Raw genomic sequence first — 23,466 nt, forward strand, 5'->3', positions numbered from 1 at the left:
TTATCTCATTCTATTCATGAAAATATAACATTAGATTTGTCTGACTGGCTTTGAACTTCTGCTACCCATATAAAAGAACAAACTTTGACACCTGTAGGAACAACAACTAAGTGAGAACTGTGTCTAAATAATCTTGGCTTCTGCAGCTTTGAACATAAATCCTTTCAAATACATATTGTTGAAAAGGATTATAAGTGATGTGTCCCAAAGCTTTCACAGAGTTTATACTCTGATCTGCTGTGGGTCCTTCTAAATTACTCAAAGAGGTTGTATAATAATCAAAACACATTTCTTCTGATTTTAAATCACTTTCTTAGAATGAAAAAGAATGGTTCAATGTTCAGTGCTTGCATCTATCATTATGGTTCCATCTCCATTTTCAGCAGAAATTCTTAGAATATTTTAGCCTCTGAATGACAACTATCTAAAATTTCTAAAGTGATGCAGACTTCTACCTTCTGCCCTACATTTTTCACAGTGTAGTCATCATTTCAATTGGATCTGGATGTGCATCTCTACTCAACATACTATCACACACAGAAGTGTCATAATCATACCTACTAATGTCATATCAGTTCATTTTCAAATTGGGTTTTAAAGATATATTCAATAGGAAAACAAGAATAGTTTCACATTTGACAGCAACCATGAAAGAAAAAGATTTAATAATGTTTAAATTATAACATCTATTACTCTAGATATAATGCAAAATGTAAGATTATAAGCAAGAAAAAGTATGATACACTTCATTTAAATTGTAGTAAAGGGATGAATGTTTGGACTGCACTGACTATTAAGCTTCTATTATCTTGAAATATCATAAAATGTTTGGCATGGTTTTAGCATTCTGAAATAAGTAAATATGTTTTTATGCTACTATTATTTTAATTTAAAAAATAGTTTTGTTCAAATCCAGGAAAAATGCTCAAAATATTCAAATTTGAAAATTATGCTTTTTAAACTGCAAAGTTTAAATGGTTTTGATGTCATTTTAATGGCAATTATTATCCTTATTGACTTCAATGCAATGTCAAATACAATTATCTTCCAATTATAAATTTGATGACCTCTGTCTGAATTTTCCTGTCCAAAGTTCTATAATTATAGTCAAACTGCTCTATTATAATTGAGAAACCCTCTAGTAGCATTTTAAAGAAGAATTATGAAAGCTGCTCCACAGGAAGTATCATTCTATAAAATAATTTGCATCAACAAAGCTGTTGCTGGTATTATTCTATTCAATTCACCAACAAGCTTCTATTCTAATATATATGTATATATCTAAATATATGTATCTATATATTTATCTATATTACTTATTTTAAATGCCATCTATCATGGTTAGGGTATATCTTTAATTAGATTATGAGAACGTACAGCTTTTATTCCCAGTTTTTCAGTTAAGATGAGCCTTGTTTGAGGACATTTTCTATCCCTTTTCCCAAAATTACACTAGAATGAGACTAAAATGACTTTACTTTTGCTTTCTTAATTTTCCTAAATTTTAATATTATGTAAGATTATCAGGATTTGAATAAAATTTAAATTATGTGAAAAATATCTATTTATAGGTTTTTCTTAAAACTATTATAGGTTTTTCTTAAAACCTATAATTAAGCACATGCCAATTACAGCTTCCTAAAGATCATGTAATTTATTTTTACATTTCTGTAGTATGGGCATGTAAAGAAGTGAAGTTCCCCATGAACATTTCTGGTAAATATGAAAATTGCCTCAATAATTTTAGAAATTAATGTTATTTATTAAAATGTATATACTTTTGAGCAAGTCATTGCTACCTGGTTAATCTAACCTGCATAAATAAATTGAAGTAATGTATTAATTATCTTAAAATATTAAAGTTAAAAGTATTAATAATAAAAATATACTAAAAAACACACATATATGGTTTATTTTGCAGTGATGTTACAAAATGTCATTGTAAATCAATAGGAAATACATTGGTAATAATTTATAGAATATTAAATAGTTCTTAAAATAAATATTAGATTTATTAACTGTAAAAAGATTTTCATGATACGATATACAGTTTAATTCTCTTTTAATCAAATGCAATAAAAATCATGGCATGTGCTATATGTAGGCTTTACTTTGTATATACACAGAAAAAGTAGAAATTTATACACAAAATTGTTTACATTGATTACCTTAGGACTAAGAAATTGAGGAGAAGAGAAAAACTGTATCTTTAAATACTTTGGTCTAATATAAACTGTTACAAAATTAATGGTTTTCCTTTGACAAACTTACTTGTTAAAGCAAGAGAATATAACGAATAGTGTTCTATTTGAAAATTCACATGTTTGAATGCCCAGAAGCATATAAAAGCTGAATTAATAAAAGTTTGTTCTAAATGACTTCCTATTTTAGTTTTCTAAATTTTTATAATAGTAAGATACATTATTACAGTTTCTTTATTCTGGGTAATGTTTGTCATGGAACAGCCCATTTTATGGTGCTTAATGTGAAGGAAAATACTTTTAATTTATAAAATTCTCTGAATGGATGCTTTCTGGGAATTAAAGAAGTATTGATTCATCTATAAATCTACCCATAAGTCAGTGTGGTTAAAAACATGATTAACATAAAATAAGTCCAGTTAATCCAAAGTGATAAGTACTAATGGACTATTTAGTAGATTAAAAGCTAGTGTGGTGTCTTGCTAGGTCCATGCTGTTTATTTTAATCCCACACTTGAAAGAATGCACATTCAGGTCTCCAAACATATCTTAAGGAGTGGAGAGAAACAGATGATTATATATCCAAGTCGACTATTGAACTTGTAAGCTTTATGTTTTCACTGCTCTACTGTTTTCAAGCTGTGGAGATATAAAACATCAGCCTTGGGAAAGTAGTTGGAGCATCACCAAACTTTGATGAACAAAGAATTTCTCCAGTGCTTTTTTTCTTCCAATGACACAACGACAAAGAAAATTTTTCATTTTTATCACACTGTCTCCCCAGTTCTTAATTAATATCATGCACAGGTGGCATACGGGATAACCACAGTAAATCACAAAAAGGGTTATGAGCCTCCAAAGCACTATTATTAAACACAGGCATATCATAAAACAATGCTTTAGAGTGATGGAACTGTCAGGTGCTGTATCTTCAATCTACACTTTTGAAGTTCATTCTTCTATTTTGTGAGAGAAATTTTAGATTAAATTATGGAGTTTATTATGCTTAGGAGAAGTGCTTGTTCAATAGGATGGGCAATTTAAAGTTAATAACAGATGCTCTTCAAATTTAGGAAAAAATAATTTTTGTATCATTCATCTTTTTTCCCCTTCTTTTGAAAATGAAGCAAATCTCAGTATAAACTGGAAAGTCTGTAAATTATATTCTCACACTGAAAAACATCATCAACCACCAATATACTTCAAATCAATTTTAATGTTACCCTAATGGAAGATTACTTCCAGATGTTTTTAATAGAAATCCTTTTCTTTATTCCTAATCCTCTAATCCTGACCTATCTCTGACCAATGTTTTAGACTTGATTCAATTGCTGGACTACTTGTCTAGAAGGGGATGCTATTACACATTAATAACATCATGAGACTCACACATAGATCTGATAAGTTGCTGATCTTCTTCTCTCTTTCCTTGACCATTTTCGTAAAAGTAACTTGGTCCAACCCCAAATGTGAATTTTAACTATTCAAATGGTGTTCTTTCTTTGATGTTTTGTGGCAGTTTCAATATTGGCAAAGGTGTCAGCTATTATACATCAAAGCTTTTTGCCTGAACGTAAATATAAATGACAGTATACAGGTTACTAGACACACCAGAAATGTTTTGCAGATTGCTCATTGTCACTGAGTGCTGAAGTGGCAGCACACCAATATTCAATAAATGTGCAGACAGAGATTATTCAACTCGCTTTTATGGCCAAAGGATGAAAAACACACTGTAATACATGCACACAAAAACTCTCAATTTGTGTGTGCATGTAGGTACATCTTCTGGATTTTGGAGATAATTAACATTAAAAATAAGTCTGAGCTGTGTGTGTGAGACATATGGCATGGAATACAAAAGGCATATGGAATATTTTCTCCAACCAAAATGCAGGAAGGACTATTTAGGTCTCATGATATGAGATCTAATCTCATCTCCTACTAAAATCAAGAATGGGAAATGTTTCAGTTTTCCAAGTATCATCCATGTGGTCTTAACTGAAATACTGTTTTGGTATCTTTTTTTTTTTTAAACTATAGGAAATATGATTTACTTTGTAATGCAAATTAAGTTTTCAGTTTTTAAAGATTTATTTATTTTTAAAGATTTATTTATTTATTTAGCCATACAAGCACTGGGCACAGTCAGAAGCGCGGGAGGGTGAGAGAATTCACCAGAGCCAGAGCGGGGAGCAGAGAAGGCAGAAGGACCGAAGTACACTGCTGAGGGGAGCAGCGGGCGGCAGGAGAGGTCTGCGCGCCATGCGGGACCCTCCTCCAGTGGCCGGGGAGCAGCCGGGGATCGAACCGGCGCGGCAGAGGCTGCAGGAAGCCTCGCAACCCAGCACTCAACCGCAGCGCCACCGGGGTGGCCCCTATTTATTTATTTATGCAAGAACTGGGGTACAGGCCAGATGCACGGGAGGATGAGATGATTCACCAGAGACAGAGACGGGAACAGAACAGGCAGACTGACGAAATACACTGCTGAGGGGAGCAGTGGGCAAGACAAGAGAGGTCTGCCGTGCCATGTGGGACCCTTGGCGTCTGGCCGGGATCCAACTGGCGCTGCAGAATCTGCGGACATCTTCACTGCGCAGCGCTCAACTGCCTGCGCCACCAGGGGAGGACCTAAGTTTTCATTTTTAATGTTATATGTCCTATTTTATTAATTAAAACTTTACTGAATTAAGCACACCTACTTTATACTCAACAAAAATTTATTTTACGCATAATCTTTCTTTTGGTGATTGCTTCAACTATTGTTTTACTGAGAAACTTCCAAGATCTCTACCACAACTTACCAACAATTGTTTCCAACTTTCAACCTTTTCACTTATTATTATGGAAGAATTATTCATGAATTTACCTTGTCGAGGAGATATTTTTATATCCACTAGTTTTCACCCTCTTGACAATGTCTCCAGCAATTCTAACTTCTTACCAATGTATCTATAACTTTTCCTGCTTTGCAGGTTCATCCTCATTTACATACATATGCATACTTGTATATAACAAAGCAAATACACCTGTCTGGACTCCATCACGCCCTCCTGCTCATTTTCTATTTTGCCTAGGCTGAATCATACATCTCAATGTTTGTGAGACAGGCAGAGATTAGATATGTTGTCCCTTCTGACACAGGGTTTTTTCAGGACAAAATTGTCCTGCATTAAATAATAAATTGCAAGCATCCCTTAATTCTTAATTTTTTCATTGTTCACCTCCCAGAATTTCTTTAACACATTCTATTTTGATTTTTGCACAGCCACTCACAAAAAGTGTTCTTATTGCTTATAAGGCCACTGTCTTGCTACAATGCTTAATATTTTTTCAACTGTAAGCATCACTTGATATGTTTGAAATTTTGCTTCTCTTTGAAATGTATTCACTTGTATGAATAGATACCACACTTTTCTGGTTTCCTTACTACTTTATTGACTACTTCCAAACTCCTTTTCTGATTTCTTCTAAACTCTTCAACCTCTAAATATTTGGTTGTCCAAAGTCTCAGACTTTGGATCTTTCTACCTTATATATTTACTTCTTTCTATCAATAATGCTAGATTTATTAATCCCTTTATGATCATTACAATATTTATTTATTGCTTTTATTATTGTTTAGTATCCAGCAATACACTGAATAAGGAATAGAAGTGATGAAATAGAAATCTTCACCTTGTATTTTTTTTTTACTTCATTTTTGCTTCTTTGGGGTTGAATCCTCTGATAAAGAATTAAAGCCTAAGATTTCAGTCTCTGATTTTTGGTAACTAGAGCAAGACGACTGTCTTTATGTTTAAGTCCCAGAAATTACTTTAACTACACCTAGCCTGAATCATACATCTCAGTATATACATACACTGATGATCCTTGTATGCCAGTGATTAGTCTGAGTGCCATTCTTACCTCCATTTTGATTGCCGCTGTCGCCATCCCCTTGATACTGACAATTAATTGCTGCCATTTTCTCTCTGACATCGTGATATCCTGACATCTTCACCAAAATTGAAAGTTCATTCAACGACAGCAATTCCCAACTCCATCACTACCTTATAGGGGACATTCCCAATAGTGCATTTAAAAGATACCCATACTCCACTTACTGAGCCTATTTCACTGATGATAAAGTATTGTCTGATGATACAGTATTATCCCTGTGGAATATAACTAAAGAATTTGTGATTGGGTAGAGTACTCTAAATACTCTCCAACTTTTCTGTCTCCTTAATATTATAATATTACATTTATTTTAGAATATTTTGCATTTTAGCTTGAATTAGCATAGGTAACAACTGAATACAAATTTTAATCTCACAGCTGTTGGCAAAGTAAGACTTAATCTTTGCTGAATTAGCTAGCACATCACATTCAGATTCACCACCAAATGTGCTTTGTTAATTCAGTCCAAGAGAAAATACCATTTTTTTCACTTTTGTACAGTATCAGTATCCTTTCCATACAAACTTCCAATATTTGCAAGATAGTAAATAAAAAAAAAATCTTAGACATATTTTGTATACAAATCTTAACAGAATTAACATTTAATAATTTTCTGTGACACAATGAGCTCTAGCATTAGTTTGGAGACCAAAGAGTAAGGTGAAAGGAATTAAATATTTAAAAAAAAAATTATGTTCCTTTGCAAAGTATAATAATTACTTTAAATGAATTCCTTTTAAGACTTTCACAGTGCCTAAACAGCTTCATTCAGAATAAAAAACTTGTTTCTTCTGCTTCCAAGGAAATCTCAGTGATATTTAGAATTCATATTACCCAAAGTAAGCCAAATACATTAAAAAGTTTCTTTCGGATTTTGGGGGGATATTAATCTATGTTCAGTCTTTCACACAATAACCTGACTAGAGTGTGAACTTAAAATGAGCTATAATTTGGGAACTCCCAAGATCATCGTGTCTGTTAGATATTTAGTTCAGTCTTCCCTAACACTACAAGAGATATGGTTTCTTTTCTTTTCTTTTCTTTTTTTTTATCTTTTGTTCCTATCTGGAATGTAGACATGATGGTTCTGCTCATGGAGCAATGTGTTAGGTGTGGATTTACAAAATGAAAGAATGACATTGATCCACAGATAATAGGTAAAGTTATATTGTCTTAGTCTTTTAGTGAAGAGAGAAAAAAATTATTTTGTTTACAACCACTTTTATTTGAGTCTCTAATTTAACCACATTCATATCTTGATTCTAATCCATGTTTCCCATAGATGTTCATGTTTTTCTAAAGAGTAAAACTGGTTCTGTTTTATAATAAATGATTTTATTATGCATTATATTAAGTACAGCACAGATTGCATGCAGATTGATTGTTTGGAAATAGATTTCTATTCTAAAAAAGTTTTAATATGGCTCAAAAATAAACTTAGTTCCCTTTTACAAATTTCTGCTAATGTGGCTTTAATCAATAGTTCTAACAGTTTCTTAATTTTGCTCATTGTTAAATAAAACAACAAAACTGGCAAAAAAAATAAAAACAAAACCAAAAAACTTCCACATTTTACAAATCAGATTTGGCTAGAAACACCAGTTTTCTCTGCATAAGAGATACTGAAGTACTGCAATGCACAAACATACAAGCAGAAAGCACAATAGATATTCAACATTTGTTAGTTCAATTTATAAACTTTTCTTTTTAATTATTTTGATGAAAGTATACAAAATAATAAGGTACCTGAATGCATTATCTATTACAAAAGAAAAGTCTACATTTTTCAAGAAATGGATTTGATGATAGTCTTCTATATATTAAAAGAGCTCTACTGAGCATAGCAATGGGACAGAGGTAAACATGCTGGTATCTTGCCCTGTTGGCAGAACACCAAACCCAGCAGCATTCAACTGATCTACCTGATCTTCCTGTTGAAAGTGGTATTATTATAACCCTAGGGGACATTCCGGATATCAGACTAACAAAACAGCTTGGCACTCATTATGCATCACAAAAGTAACAAGCAATATATGTGTGTACTATAATGATACTTTTGTGAATCCTTTGATTTATGAAGCCAGAAAATTTCTTTTTTATATAATAAAAATCTGAAGATATGAATATAAAGGACTGCAAAGCTTTGTAAAGCTTTATTTACTTTTTGCCAGATTTAACTTTGAGATAATGAAATTGAGTGAACAGACCGTCAAAACTGATCCCAGAGGTTCAGATTCTATTTCAGTAAATGTAGAAATATAAATACAATGGAATTTTGGAAATAGGGGAGGTGAAATTTAAAGATTATGTTGACCAATAATGGTAGGGTATAATACAAGATATTTTCAAGGAACATTAAAACATAGAAGCAGGAATCTAATTTCAGTTATTCAACAACAATTCAATGACACAAAATTCTGTAAGATTCTGTAAGAGGTAACAGGAATAAAATGGTAGGTAAAACATAATAACATTTGTTCAAATTTATAATCTCATAAGGACTTTAAATGTCGAAAGTAATAAATCATATACACATAAATATGCAAACACACACATATATTTTCAACACATACAACACATATATAATATATACTATACACACAGAATATTATTTAGACATGCATGTACCAGATATGTATGCATATATATGTGATTTATTTGCATACTATATATCTGGTACATCCACACATAGCATTCTGATATATATATATATATACACACACATATCTATAATATCTATCTGTCATAGGATCTAAGAAGGAAATATAAATGTAACAGTGGCAGATTTTAATGTCTTAATTTTCATTGGTGCTAAGTTTTTAATTAATTGAAGTATATTTAGCAACTTTATTTTATGAAAATTTTCCAAAAGAAGTTACTCACAATTAATCCTTTCTTGTGAACATAACTTAAGTTTTCCTATAATTATGGGAGATGACTGGTAAAATTACTACTGAAATATTAAAACACTACTTGAACTTTTGGTGCCAAACTAGCCTCTTATTAAATATCAGTTCTTTTCTCTAAGTTCCCGATAATATGTTTTTGCCTCATGTTTCAAAGAAATTTACTTTCTATCAGAGTAACAGTAGAACAGAAGTTGTGATTTTCTCAGAGACAGTTTCAAGCTGCTTGCTTCCATTAACTTTTAGAAAGAATTGTGACAAGATTAACATAGCATTCTCCTGTTTTCCTATACTAGGCAGTCTAAATTTTGAAACAAATTATGAAACAAATAACACTACTGATATAACCACGTTCAGACAGATTAATTCTTTATTAGATTATATGTCAGTATTTCATATAAATAATAAAGGGACATAAAGAAGTCACAATGAAAAATAAATACTTTATCCCAGTACCTAAAAATTATAATTGGCAAAATATAATAATTTGTGTAATTTTGACATGAAAATAATTTTGTTTCAAAAGTTGATCAAACTTTGCATAACATGACATGTTTTTTCTTTGATAATTTGATGGAATATGGACATTTTATAATATTATATTTCTTCATAATTATTAAAATAAGTAAATTAAAATTTACTTCAAAACTTGATTAAATACTCTTTCTTGTAAATGATAGAAACTCAGCTAATGAAACTTAATCAAAAGGAGATGGCTTTGAGTTGTACAGTTCAACAAAGCAGAGGACTAAGCTTTACTACAGGTTCTGAAAAGTCAAGAACTGACAAGTCAAATACTATTAGAACTGCCTCTTTGTTCTTTCTTATCTCAGTTCTCTTTGCATGGTAGCAACCTTGTTCTCATGATGTAATCTTTCTCCATATGGTTAGAGTTTTGACTTCCAAGTTTTAATTCTACATCTGAAAGATTTGAATTACATGAAAAAGAGAATTGTCTCAGTCCTAAGATAAAAAATTGTAAGCACAAACTTATTGTCCCAACTCTGCTTCATTTTCAACTCAACCCTAAACAACCCAAATGTGGTTATCATGGTAGACATAATTTTGGTATAGACTTAGACATTCAGAAAGCCACTCACAAGTAATCCTTTCTTGTGAACGTGACTTAAGTTTTCCTATAATTATGGGAGATGACTGGTAAAATTACTACTGAAATATTAAAACACTACTTGAACTTTTGGTGCCAAACTGGTTTCTTGTTAACTATCAGTCCCAGTTCTTTCTCTGATCAGTCCCACCTTTCTCTGATAACTGCTGAAAGTGAACTAACATATGTTAGTTATCAATTTATGCATCTCTTGTTTTTTGTTAAAGATTTATTTATTTATGCATACAAGAGCTGGGGTATAGGCCAGAGGTGCGGTGGGTGAGAGGATTCACCAGAGACAGAGTAGGGAACAGAACAAGCAAATCTACTCAAATACATTGCTGAGGTGAGCAGTGGGAGACACAGGAGAGTTCCTGTGGGTAGCTCCCTGGTTCGCCAGGGATCAAACTCCTGCTGCAGAGGCTGTGGATAGCTTCTAGTGTTGTGCTTAACCCCTTGCACCACCGGGGAGGCCCTGCATCTCTTTTGTTAATAAACTATCATAGTGTAAAAGTATAGAGTGAAGTCACCTTTCCCTAATTATTCTTGGACTGGTTGATCAAACAAATTAACATCAGACAAATTAATAAGACAAAAAGAACAAATGTAATTGCATATGTATAGAGAATGTTTACGGCTATAAATTCTAGTGTAAAAGAGACACACTGAGATTTTATAACCTGAGCTAAGCTATGGGATAGGGGCTTAGATATTAAGGATAGAGGGAATCTCACATGACATAGAGAGAATGACTGAGGAAAAGCCAGATGGTCTAGCTGTTTGTACTACCATAGGTAGGTTACTCCCCCCCACCAGAGGTTTTTTATGGAGGTTCCCTAAATATAGGTAATCATCATTCTTTGAGGTCATGATGATAGTTTATCTTGAAGCCTGTGACTTTAGCGCCACATGTCTAGGTGACACATATTGGTAAAAGTTTACTCTAGATATTTTGGAGGGCTTATCCTACTACAGTTTTAAATTACTTTAATTTCATGTTGTTTTCATATACTATTTTTTAATTATTTTTAAAGATTTATTTTATTTATTTATGTATACAGGAGTTGGGATATAGGCCAGAGGTGCAGGGGTTGGCGGGGGAGAGGGGGTTTGAGAGGATTCTCCAGAGACAGAGTGGGGAGCAGAACAGGCAGACTGACTGAAATATACTGCTGAGGGGCGCAGCAGGTGAGACAGGAGAGGTTTGCTGCGCCATGTGTGTTAACTCCCTGGCTGGGGATGGAACTTGTGCTGCAGTGGTTGGCAATGGCTTCATAGTACTGAGACTTAACCCCTTACACCACCAGGGAGGCCCTGTTTTCATATGCCTGTAACAAAATCTCAATATAGCTCTATCATGTAAGTCTTAGTAGAGTACATATTTCCTCAGGAATTTAGGTGTCTTTAATTTTATACTTATAATATTATTAGAATATACAATGCTTAATTTATTTGAGCATAAAATAATAATTTTAAAAAGTCAAAATTCTCCTTATCAATCCATCTATTTAAAAGTAAAATGTATGGGCCTCCCCTGGTGGTGCAGCAGTTGAGCGCTGGGCTACAAAGCTGCCGGCAGCCTCTGCAGCGCCAGTTCCATCCCCAGTCGCCTGCAAGGGTCCCACATGGCGCAACAAACCTCTCCTGCTGCCTGCTGCTCCCCTCAGCAGTGTGTTTCATCAGTCTGCCTGTTCTGTTTCCCGCTCTGGCTCTGATGAATTCTCTCTCCTGTGCTTCTGACTGTACCCAGTGCTTGTATAAATAAATAAATAAATCTTTAAAAACATTAAAATCTTTAAAAAATCTTTAAAATCTTTAAAAAAAAAGTATAATGTAGTATCATCTTTCAAGGAATCTAACACATAAATTTATTTTCCCTTCAACATTTGAAGAGATCCATTCTATTTCAATTAGTGATTCAAAAGTGATCATTATGTAACTTACATAATGTTTGTTTGTTTGCATCTATATCTCTTAAAATTATATCAAGACTTAAGAAATTCTCCTACTGTAACAGGTAAGGGAAATTTCAGTCTTACTAGGATCTTATACTTTCTTGACTACTATAACAATATACAATAGATAAATAACTTATAAATAACTGAAATTTATTTCTCACAGTTCTAAAGGCTGAAAATATAAAATCAGGGTGCCATAATGAGTTAGAGCTGATGAAAGTTCTCTAGACTGAAACTTCTGGTTGTCACCATATATTATACAAGGAGTGAAGAACATTTGCAGGGTCTCTTTTATAATTAACTAACTTCATTCATGAGAACTTCTCCTTTATGACCTATGTACCTACCAAAGACTACTAAGATACACCTACTATCTTATTGGACATTAGGATTTCAATGCATGCATTTAGGGGGAACACAAGGACAGCACTTGGGGGGAAAAATATTACAGATCTTAACATCCACGGACAATATTCCTCAAGTGGAATACAGGAACAAATCTTCACAATATTTTAATCTCCTTTTCTTGCTCTGGAGTATGTAAGTTAAATTCACGTGACTTATTTTCATTCTATTTTTTTCTCAAAATAATGTTGTCATTTTATATAAGCAATATTTATTTTTCAATTTCTCCTTTGCCTATATAAACTGTCTCACCCTATCCTACTATTAAATAGTTATATGTTTTCTATCTTATTTTTGTTTACACTTCAAACTATAAGGCATTTGAACATAACTGAATGCAGTGTGTAATATTGTTTTATTTTCCTATCTCAAAGTTTAGTAAAGGGAAAGTAAAATAATTTATATAAAAAAACTACTTATAAAATATAGTAAAAATGGTTAATTTCATAAAAATAAAACTGAAATTCCAAAAAAGCCAATGGAAAATACAAGGAATGGATTTATATATAAATAAATTTGCAAGATACATTGAAACAGTTAAATCTATAAAGTCCATATAGGGAGGTACAGATTTTAAGGAAGTGATTTGATATAGTATGTATATATTGAATCCTCTGGCATTAATTCATTTTAAAACTTTATTTAGAATATTCTATTTAAAATTTTAAAATCCTTAAAATTACCATTAGGTAATTTAGATTTAAGTAAATTTGGTAATTATTGACTAAATTACCGATGTGAATTACAGAAAATTCAAGATCAATCATATGAAAACATCCTCTTAAAATTATCAGAGCTATAAGTGAGGATTCCATGGCTGTGATTTAGGAGGACAGAAAAGCAAGGACCTCATTCTGGTACCTGGGATGACAATGAAAGGATGGAACTTTTGAAAAATTATTAGTTTAGTAAACCAGAGGAATTGGAAGCTTAAAAGCAAATAAGCTTGCAGATTTCTGATATAGAATTATCTTCTTGTTAGTGATATTAAAAACTGAACATTTTAGGAATGTTTAAAATCTGTTATGTAAGCATCAATTATCTAGTAGTTACCTTGGAAATAAGCTTAGTTAGACACAACACAGTGAGGAATTTTGCAAATGCTTGTAAGAATCTATTCTTTCTGTGGTCCCAATTATGCCCCACTTGTTTATCTTCCACTTATGAGATCATAGCAAATTAGAAGTAATGCATTAAAAATATCTGAAAGCATAGTTACATCAATAAAAATGTTTTCTGAAAGCAAAGCAGGAGATGGAAATAAGATTAAAAAAATAAACCATGAATTCAGAAACACATCAATTTGGAGGAGGGTCATATTATAGGAAAAACAGAGCTCCAGAGTACAAATTCTTCCAGATATTGCTCTTAATTCTCCGTGAGTAGGAACATCGAAAGGATGAAAGTTAAAGATAAGATTGTGCCCTAACTCTAGTACTAGATGTAATAATATTACATGTTAGTTGCATAAAGTTGTTGAAAGAATTTCAAATGATGTATGTGTGATCTTCAATTATTTACAAATTTTATTTTTTAATATACATTATTCAGTTATTTTTCTTTTTTGCATTTCTTCTCATTCTTTATATTGCGGTATATTTGGAATACTATATTCCTGGGAAAGGATTTCTATTTTTTTGAGATACGTTTCCCAAAAAGTGAGAAGCAGTATGAGTAAGTTTATCAATTAAGGGAAATAAAAACTTTTTACTGAAGACAGGAGGGAAGGAATCCTCTAGTTTATTATAATATTCAAGTCTTCTCATCAAGAGTCAAAGTATTTTATCTGTGGTTTTTTTGGTTTTGTTTCAATTTTTTTAAATTCTGAAGTCTTTAATATGATATATTTGATTCATTGGTTTCAATGACACATTTTCTTGTAGTTTAGAAAAAATGACAAAGCTCATATAAGATAATGGGTAAGGATTCTAGCTCTTGCTCTATTAAAGACACTGCTTTCTCTTGCAAAAGTAATACTGTCTTGAGATACAGTGAGAAATAGTTAATTTATGATTATAATATCCTGAGGTATATAGAAAACTTTGTTATTTTTAATCTATATGCCCAGAGTTTAGGATACATTGTTATTAAGAAGAGCTAATATGAGCTCAGTGGTAGAGACCATGGATGTCAGAGAGCTTAGCCCTCTCTGCCATTTATTATCTGAATGTTCATTTTCAAGTAACTTAACATCTGTATACATTGTTGGTTTCCTTACCTGTAAAATGAGCATACATATAGTATGGACCTCACATGCTTATGATGAGCATAATATTAGTTAACACATAAAAAAACATTCAGAGGGTCCTTTATCACAGTGAGCTATGTCATTGTTATATGACATATAACTTTCATTTTAACTTCTTAGAAATATTCACTTAGGTTTATAAAAAGTTACTTTACACTTTAATCTGTATACAGATTACCAATATACATCCTTTATAAAGCCAAATCTTTTATTAATTAGTTGAACTTTCCAAAGTAACCTAAACTAAGGTAATAATAATTTGAAAAAGAAATGTTGAACTCTCTCTACTGCTATATAAATGTGCAGTAGATATGTTAATTTTGAGTAGTTTATTTGGAAGTTTCATGAAGGTGAGAGTAATGTTAAAACAAAGCAAAAAAAAAAAAATCAAAAAGTCATTTGAGCTTGTTTGCCAGGTCCTATGCTTTGCAATTTAATTTTTAGAAAACAAGTATTAAGATGAACTAATGAGGCACAGATCATAGATAATTATCTCAAGTTTATAAATTGTAGTATCTCAAGTTCAGTAGGTGGAAGAAACCAGAATTGAGAATCAGGATATGAACTCAAGTAACCAGATTAAAGAATGTGGGTTCCTATGTGCTGTTCACTCATGGGCAACTGTGACCCATTTGCTATGTGCAAATCACCGCAAAGCATTTCTTGACTACCTATAGACAATTGCCTGCATCACAAGCCAGGCCTGGGTATGCCTAGGCCGTAGATGACCTGATGGTGTGGCTAACTCCATGGTGGTCTCAGAATAGTTCTTCCTGTAATGACATTATGTCGCAATGTCCCCTTCTCTGTTCCTTGTAAACTTGTCCCCCTCACCCTCCTGGACCTTGTTCCTTATGCCATGTGGCATGATCAGACTTTACTAGCCTGTATGCTTTCAATAAATGGCACAAGAACTTCTGCTTAAGCAGCAGAAACCTTGCCTTGCAAACCTGCTACATGACTGGTGTGCTTCATTCATTGCATTGGCTACAAAAGAACAGATCCTTCAGAGGACTTGGGAACTTGGCAAATGTGACAAGGCATGTTGCAGAAGATATGGCAGAACAGCAGAGGTAACAAGAAGGGAAGGTTCCATATGTTTTCGCAGAGGAATTGATATAAATAGATATTTAAAAAAGACTTGGTTTGGTAGAATTTTTAGTTTGAATCTGTTCCTGCCACTTATCAGCTTGAGACCTTTGTAAATGAATTAACATCTCAAAGATTTTGAGATTTTCAGTTTGGGCTCCTATAAAGAGGAAAATAATTTCTTCATCAAGACATTGTTTAATAGATTAAGTAATGAAAACCATAAGCCACTATAGTGCATATTCTACAAGAACTACTCCATAAATGATAGCTATTATTATTTTTGTTACTGCTATTTCATAACAATAACTTTTGTTTAGCTAAAAGTACATATATGTCAGGAATGTCTGAGATATGACAGAGAGAATAATAATAAAATAATAAAAAAATTACTCTCCAAACTTCCAGCTGCTTGTTCAGGCCATAATAATAAAACCTGAGCAAAGCAGAGACCAAAATATTATCCCGTGTCTCCTGCCTCAATTTATTCTTCTACATTTGGTTGTTACTCTTTTAAATTCTCTTGATCTTTTAATTCCAGAGAAGCTTAATCTTACACACCCATTCATTTACCTTAATCCAATAAATTCTCCAGCTGACCTGGTGCTTTGTTTAGTTTTTGTGAGGCCCAATCTACCTGTGGTTTTGAGCCAAAGGCACTATGCAGCTCTCCATTCAAGTGCCTGAGAGTGTTTACTGCTGCTCCTTCACTTTTGACTATGGTCTTAAATCCCTCAGCACCAATAATATGCCATTGAAAACTTCACTCTAATTTTTGTTTACTTTCTAATCATTCCTTTACCTTTTCACTTTTACCTGCACAGCTTAAGATCGGAAAAGCATTGGATTGTGTTTCCCGTGTCTCCTCTCTTCCTAGGATTTCAGTCATGCAAGCTCTGGCTACTTTAATGGTCAAATTCTGATTTTCTATTCTTTTTGTTTACATGAGATTTCCACAAGTTCTACTCACTTTTCTGTTAAATAAAACTATTTTGTTTTTCAGTCATTCATTCAATGCCAAGATTCATAAAATATTTTCAGGGTTGAGTCTTACATAAATAATCTAGTTTAAACTTTTAAATTATACTATAGCATAGACATATTACTATCATCTCATAGATATGAACCTTTTGACTCCAAGAGGTTGTATAACTCACCCAAAATAACACAGGCAGAATTGGAGACAGTTATGGCTCTCATCTCTACACTCATTTCACCATACAGGAATGTCTTCCAGATGTAATGTAAAATAAATTGAAAACAAATGATAAAAAATGCAAGTAGGGCCTAAATTTATGAAGGTGCTAATTACTTTTCACTCTTCAAACATTAATATATTTGTTCTTTTATTGAAAAAGGGAGGACATTATTTTTTAATAACCCATTATTAAAATTACATATATATGTAAAAGAACTAGGAGTAAACCTTTTTTTTTTTTTGCAAAAAGCCATTTTAATATAGATTACATAAATAGAAATTAATAGAATAACATAATTTGAAGGGAACATAACTCAACCAACAGCTCCCATGCAAATTTGTTTGTATTGGCTATTTTTCTAGGTGTAGAGAATAGATTTTGACAAAGTAATGTATTGAGGGAAGTGTATACACATGCAAAGATTATAAAAGCAAGCAAAGTGTATTAAAAGGTTAAAATAAGCTTCAGAATAATAGGGTGATAATTTTAACCAGAATAAATAAGAGAGAATCAGTGGGGGAGGTGATAATGCTATGCTGTCATAGTTAAGATTGCAATGCAGAGAACAAATAAATAGTTCTATGCTGGAATTTCAAAGAAAACTAAACAATAAAGCAGGTCTCTGTGAAATAGAGTACAAGAGTTGTTTGTTTTGTATCTTAATATATTCTCAAACTTTTTCTTATATTGAGATGCTAACAGAATACTAATATAAATACATAAAATAATTACCATAGCTCAAACAAAATAATAGATATTGGCACTTATTTAGACAAAAGAATAATATTAAGTTGGATTTTGGAAGATACAGGCATAGGGCTTTAGAATCAAAAGGTTTTATATAGCCTATACTTAAAACCACATTTTTTGTTGTTTTTTTTTTTTTTTTTGCATATTAAAAGAGCGGGATTGTTAAGAAAAGGAAAGGAGAAGACACATTAGCACAAGTGGGCAGAAAGAGCTTCAGCTGCTGCTGTGCTAAAAGAAGAGGTTTGTGAAAAGAAACACCTGCACAGTCACAGGCAGGCAGGAGAGTGCCCTCAAATTCTTATGTTTGAAAAAAATCAACCAAACGAACAAAACAAAAACTCAAGTAGCCAAAGAGCAATATAGGACCCAATGAGAATTCTTGCTTGTTTGCTATATATATATTTTAAAGATAGGTGGTTAGAAGTAAAACAGACAAAGGAAAATATAGCTTATTATATATATTCTTTAAAGATTTTATTTATTTATGCATACAAGAGCTGGGGTCCAGGCCAGAGGTGTGGGAGTTGAGAGGAGTCACCAGAGACAGAGTGGGGAACAGAACAGGCAGATTGACTAAAATACACTGCTGTAGGGAGCAGCGGGTGAGACAGTCAAGGTCTGCTGCACATGTGGGTAGTTCTCTGGCTGGCCAGGGATGGAACTGTGCTGCAGATGCTGCAGATAGCTTCACAGTGCTGTGCTAAACTAACCCTTGCACTACCAGGGAGACCCAAATACAGCTTATTATAAAAGCCCCCCTCCAAAACTCAAAGGGCTGATTTATACTCAATAAAGGGCTAATACTCAAAAACAGATTCTTATTTTAGTATGGTGGACAAATGTGGACAGAGTTCATATTCCCTTAAATCTCCATCTTTATATTGTCATTCTTTATATTTTTATCTAGGTTTTACTATCCCTTCTGTTATTTTGATGAGGCTTTTCCTTGTAGTTGGCAATGTTAGTTAATAATGTTGTACCAGGACTTGACTTCTATTTCTATCACTAATTGTTTATTCAAATGGAAGTTTACAAGTCAAACTAAGTCTCAAGAGTCATCTTAACAAGCTATCCCATTTCAAAATCATTGACCCTGAGTTTTACAGTTCCTTTTATAATCAGGAATAGGTTATAGCCTCATTGGTTCAACCTTTTTAAACTGTTACATCAGAAGCAGAGGCTTATTCTCTGTAAACTTGATTGCTCTAAAGTTCCTCTCTGGAGGCATCCCTGGTGGGCTAGGGGTTAAGTTTCAGTACTATCATCACTGCTGCAGCCTGAGTTCGATTTTTGTCCAGAGAGCTATCCCACATGGCCCAGTGGAACTCTCCTGTCTTGGCTGCTGCTCCCCTCAGCAGAGTATTTCAGTCAATCTGCCTGTTCTGCTCCCCACTCTGTCTCTGGTGAATCCTCTCACACACACCCCACCCCTCCCCTTCTGGCCTACATGCCAGTTCTTCTATGCAAAAATAAATAAAATCTTAAAAAAAAATAATAAAGTTCCATTTCTGGGAAGTAAATTCTTATTTCTTACTGGCTCAAAAGTCTTATAGTGAATAAGTACATAAATTCTTTAAAAGTAATGGCTAATGCATCCTGTGGCCTGTTCAGTAATTGTTATTTTTTTGTATTGTCACAGTACTGATAGCTTTTTTTTTTTTAAAGATTTATTTATTTACTTTATTCAAGAACTGGGGTACAGATCAGAAGCGTGGGAGGGTGAGAGAATTCACCAATGCCAGACCAGGGAGCAGAACAGGCAGAAGGACCGACAACACTGCTGAGGGGAGCAGCGGGTGAGGTAGGAGAGGTCTGCTGCGCCATGTGGGGTTCTCCCTGGCCAGTGGGGAATCAAACCAGCACTGCAGAGGCTGCAGACAGCTTCGCAGCGTGGCGCTCAACTGCTGCGCCACGGGGGAGGCCCCTGATAGCTCTTAAATATGGGTGGTTGGTGGTGGGTATGCCACAGGGACTATGAAGTCATTTTCAGAGTTGCTGGGTTCAGAGTGCGGGGTCCTTGGGTTCTCTCTGGGAAAGGTTTCACCAGAGCTCCCATTTCAGCAGCACTGAGTCTTAGGGCAAGCAGAGAGCCCTTAGGGTCAGAATAGAATAGGAAAAGCCTTGGAGGAAGAGGAGAGCTCCAGTGATAAGGGCAACAAATTCCATAGGGAACTAATCAAACGCACCCCTGGTACTAGAGGCAACAGGACAGTCCAGAACAAGGATTATAAAGAAAAGTTATGTTGAGATAAGGGCTAGGCACAGAGACATTAAGGCAGTGAGTGAGACCACAGAGAGCTAACCAATCACAAAGAACCCGGTGGAGCTTTAGAATAATTATGGGAAGAAGGTGCATATTCCCTGAGACAGGACTCCATTTTGGCTTCCTTGCCCCGCCCTGGCCTGGTTCCATGGCCTGGGAGTCCCACTTTATATCTGTTCCTTTTCTCCTTAATAAACTTTTTCTTTCTCTAAAAAATCTGCCTCTTTTTGCTTGTGTGCCTGAATGCCAGGTCAGCCAAGTTCCTGCTGCAACTTTGTGAGACACCAACCCTTGATGGTCTAGTGGCTGGGACTCAGCACTGCCCCTGCAGCCTGGGACCCATTCCTTACTGGGAAACTAGGCCTGAAAACCTGAAATTATGGTATCATTATGTTAGGGGGAAAGGGATGTCCTAAAGCTAATTCCATACAGGAGCAACCCGTTCAATATCAGGGCTGCCCTATAACAATTATGAAAAAGGAGAGAAGAATAAAGGACATTTGCATAGACTCAAGTGGGCAGAAAGAAGACAGGTTTGCTGAGAGAGACAGGCTTACATGGTCACAGGCTGGCAACCTGGAGGAGAGCTGCCTTTGCTGAGGGAGGTCAGTGAAAAGAAACCCCGGCCTGGTACAGGTCATGGGTGGGCAGGAAGGTTGCTGCTCTGTGGAGGGAGAAAATTGACAAAAAGTAGCACCTGCATAATCACAGGTGAGCAGGTGGACTATTGCCCTGTGCAGTTCGGAGAATGCACTGCTATGGTCTTCTTTTTGGTAGCAATTCATTCCTTTGTGGAGTTGTTTGTTTGTCGATTCTGGTTAACTATATAGAATTTGAAAGGGACTGGAGATTCTACAATGACCTTCAATCTCCATATATTTACCTATGGTCTGTGCCCTAACAGCAGTCTGCTTTGCTTGGGTCAGTGCCTTGGTGCCTAAGGATTTTTAGTTTCTATAGCTGGTTTAATGGCTATGTTAATCACTTCTACCCCCACCTCCAGCTCCTGCATTTTGTGAGCCAGTTTTCTGGTCTTCTGGTGCCTCCTTTCTAACATTTTCTGCGTTAACCCTCCATCACCTACACCTGAAGGGAGAGAGCTTATACTTCCAAAAATACTAACAAGGATATACACCAAAAGTAATTCAATTACAAATTTTAAAAGCATGTGGACTCAAATACATAAAGGCTCATGTACTCCTATTTTATAGAAGCAAAGTCCACAATTGCTAAGTCATTGAAACAACTTAATTGTCCACTGACAGATGAATGGATAAAGAAGTTGTGGAACATATACTCAGTGGAATACTATTAATCTAATTCCCTGATTTTAATTTTGCCAAATTAAAATAACTGTGGCGAATCACTTCCATGTGACCTCCCTTTCTGTCTGTTGATTTTCTACTGCTTTAAGGTTAATGATAATTACTAGGCTACATTTCTGTTTACAGGATCTAAACAAAAGTGTCATAAAAGTACCTTTATGGTATAGTTAGTTGTAAAATAAACTGATACCTGACCAAAAAAAAAAAAATTATTTCAGGGCCTCCCCAGTGGCACAGTGGTTGAGCGCTGGTCTGCAAAGTTGCCTGCAGCCTCTGCAGTGCCGGTTTGATCCTCAGGCCGGCTGGCGAGGGTCCCACATGCGAGGGTCTCCTGCTGCGCCCACTGCTCCCCTCAGCAGTGTATTTTGTCAGTCTGTCTGTTCTGCTCCCCGCTCTGGCTCTGGTGAATTCTCTCACCCTCCCGCGCTTCTGACTGTACCCAGTGCTTGTATAAATAAATAAATAAATCTAAAAATTTTTTTTTTCAAAAGGGAGAAAATCCTCTCTCACTCAAACTGCACATAGAGTTGATCCTATAAATACTATCTGTTACATATCTCTCAAAAGTTCCAAATTTGTATTGTTATAACTTCTATTCTAACTCAATGCACCATTTGATCTTACTTGGTTTATAACAATATGTTTTCTTATTCTTCTATGATCATTTTTAATTTTTGTTCCAAGTTAATAAAATGATCTTTTAGAATACAACTTGAAAGGTCCATGCAGGAGGCCCGGAATGCAAAAGCCAACCAGGAAGCCCACCTGGGGGGCAGGAATGTGGATACCTGCCTGGAGGATTCAGACAATGAGTCTTCCCCCTTCCCCTAAGTCTCTTCTCAGACAAAGAACATCTACCTGCCCCATGAACATTTTCCAGCCCTACAAACTTTCCCCGCCCTACGAACCCAACTTCCCACATGACCTCTCCTTACCCTATAAAACCCTGCTTCCCCCTAACAACCTGCGCAGCTTCACTGACCCCCACCTTGGGTGCGTGAGGTCCGCCCAGGGCGCAATAAACTTTCTCTCCCTTTGAGAAATTTAGCCTGGCTCTCCTTTTCTTTACCACGCTGTACCTTTCACAACTATTATGCCATATTCCTTAAAAACATTCATATTGTTCTTATTATTGACAATTCAATTTTTTTTTTTACTCAGTCTTCTTCTTAAGCTCCATCTTTAAAATCTCCCACCATCTCTAAATTATAAATATTGAAACCTTTATGTCTCTGAAACACTAATGAATACCAGTGTTCTTAGCACATGGGTTCTTCTTCCCTCTGATAGGGACACTCTTTCCATTAGTTTTTATGGAGTCAAATTTTATTCAGGTTTCAAGTCATACTTTGAATGTCTTTTTTTCCCTTCGGGGAGAGTTTAGATTCAAATTCACTCTTTAATATCCCCATCGCATTATGCAATATTCATTATTATAACTGTTTAATTAAAACAAATTTTTGCCCTTGACATTTGAGGTACATTGTATGAGGGATTATTCTACCTTGTTCTCTGCTATAATTAACAACTCTAGCATGTATTGATCAGTAAAACATCATGAAATTATATTTCATCTTGTGAAAATCAGTTATTGTCCTATTCTAGTTAGATGAGTCTAGGAGGGAGAGATAAGTTGTCAAAGAAAAAAAATCAGCATGAAATAAATACTTTTATATTGCTTTTAGAAATGATGTTAAAAACATGATGAAATATATATTAAAATTATTAAGAATATTCTCCAGTTAAAGAATTTCACATATCTAGTTATGTCTCAAAGTCTCAAAATATTTTAGGTATATTACCTCTCTTAGTCCAACATCATATTGAAAATGTTTTATTGTCTCCAAATTGTAGATGATCAAAATGATATCTTGGCAAACATAAATATAATTACTGAGCAAAAATTGTCCTGGGTGTGTACAAATTTTTATTTCTCAACTATAATTTGAGATAGGGTTTTCTTGTTTTGTTATAGTTTTGAAAATTGATATGAGAATCCTTTTACTACCTAAGTGGAATTTACTATTTTCACTTCTATTATGGCAAAGATGATTTTTTTTTCTTTCTAT

This window comes from Talpa occidentalis, unplaced genomic scaffold, assembly GCF_014898055.3.
Source record: "Talpa occidentalis isolate TD23 unplaced genomic scaffold, MPIMG_talOcc4v2.1 talOcc4.6, whole genome shotgun sequence".
In the NCBI taxonomy this organism is placed as follows: domain Eukaryota; kingdom Metazoa; phylum Chordata; class Mammalia; order Eulipotyphla; family Talpidae; genus Talpa; species Talpa occidentalis.